The sequence below is a fragment of the Sinocyclocheilus rhinocerous genome, unplaced genomic scaffold (assembly GCF_001515625.1).
Source record: "Sinocyclocheilus rhinocerous isolate Xijiao unplaced genomic scaffold, SAMN03320098_v1.1 scaffold6477, whole genome shotgun sequence".
Taxonomy (NCBI): Eukaryota; Metazoa; Chordata; class Actinopteri; order Cypriniformes; family Cyprinidae; genus Sinocyclocheilus; species Sinocyclocheilus rhinocerous.
Genome location: NW_015657526.1, coordinates 1 through 1508, shown reverse-complemented (window position 1 = coordinate 1508; position 1508 = coordinate 1). Strand labels below are relative to the sequence as shown.

The following is a 1508-nucleotide window of genomic DNA, read 5'->3' as shown; positions in this document are numbered from 1 at the left end:
AAAGCGTTGCTTGCGAGTGAAGCTGTCTCTCAGTGGGCGGTCTCTACCCACCAGGATGAAAGGCCTTTTTCTATTGGTCACTCTCGATTGAAGTGACAGGTTGACCACGCCCACTACGTTTTCCCGCCAGTTTGACAGAAGAGCGGGCTTCTAGCAGCAATGGCCAGCAACAGCTCGTTTACTGGGTAAGATAGCTAATTTAACATCTTAAACTCAGTGACAGGTGAACTTAATCTCTCTTCTCATGCTCTCCCATCTAAATACGTAACGTTAGCTAAACCCGTCTGTAGCTGGTGATACCGCTGAATAGGTTTGATTAGCCAACAGTACATTAGCTATTTTCCACAGCCCCCAGTAGTAAAGAGTCAGGTTTAGGTAATCATACAGTTTTACTCAAAGATGAGTGATTTGGAAGAAAGGTGGCTTCTTTCCAAAGCTGCAGGTGTGCTTTTTAATCATTTATCATCATTTAATATTAAAGGCTTAGTTCACCAAAAATGAAAATGCTGTCATTAATTACTCACCCTCGTGTCGTTCCAAACCAGACAACACTAGAGTATGCTCCAAACATTTTCCCCCGGACTGCATTGTACGATCGCTCACTGGTTTACACAGACTGAAACATGGAAGCGTGCCAACTTTGTTTACGTGGAGCTGAATAAAAAAATGTGATAGTACTGTAATGTTTTATCATATTACCTGATGTAATTTGTCATGTTGCATAACCTAATCAAAGTGATATGAATTAATTTTGTTTGCTGTCAATTCTTACAGATGCACAATTTGTATATTATCATTTACAGTATTGCCAGAATGCTGTTTATTCAGACTTGACATATAAAACTGTTGGAAGTGTCAGATCTTCATCAATTGGCGGCAAATTTGATACATTTTAAATTTCAGAATTTCTGTAATATCTATGTCTGTGACAACTGTGCATAAGCGTACAATATGAACAAAAGGAACTTTATTAATTGTGATTTTCCTACCCAGTGTTATTGATATTGAAACATTTGAGGACCATTCATTTTCTGATCAGAACACGGGAGAACAGTGAGTCATCTATCTAATGCCAACAGAGTGAGAGATGTCTTATATAGGCATGAAAATGTAAGAAGTCGGCAGTTTTGTCTAGAAAGATTCCAGTGTGAGCCCAAGCTGATCATGTTTTACACCGGATTTAAAGATTATGAAACCCTCAAAGCACTCTACCAGTCTCTTCGACCTGCAGCAGTCTCTGGTGAGATGGACTCAAATGCAAAGACTTCATAAAAGTCAACCAGATGAGGACTGTTTGTGCTCTATTGACACATTTCCAAGGACCTCTATTTTAAATAAATAGCTCACTCAGAAATGAAAATGTGATTTCAGATTTGGAGGAATTTAGCATTACACCATTTGCTCAGTACCTTGGGTGGCCTGCGAGTAAGTACATTTTCAACAATTTCCCTTTTGGTAAACTATTAATTTACTCCGCAAAACTACATTTTAGCTTACAGTTAAAAAAA

General features: G+C 38.5%; 1 long non-coding RNA gene across 1 annotated transcript in view; it reads left to right on the top strand.

Moving 5' to 3' along the window:
- LOC107721247 (uncharacterized) overlaps window positions 1–278 on the top strand; it is a 3762-nt gene extending 3484 nt beyond the window's left edge. The window contains exon 3 of the long non-coding RNA XR_001637695.1: window positions 131–278. This is a non-coding gene — a long non-coding RNA (uncharacterized LOC107721247). The remainder of the gene's footprint in view (window positions 1–130) is intronic.
- The last annotated feature ends 1230 nt before the right edge of the window (window positions 279–1508 follow it).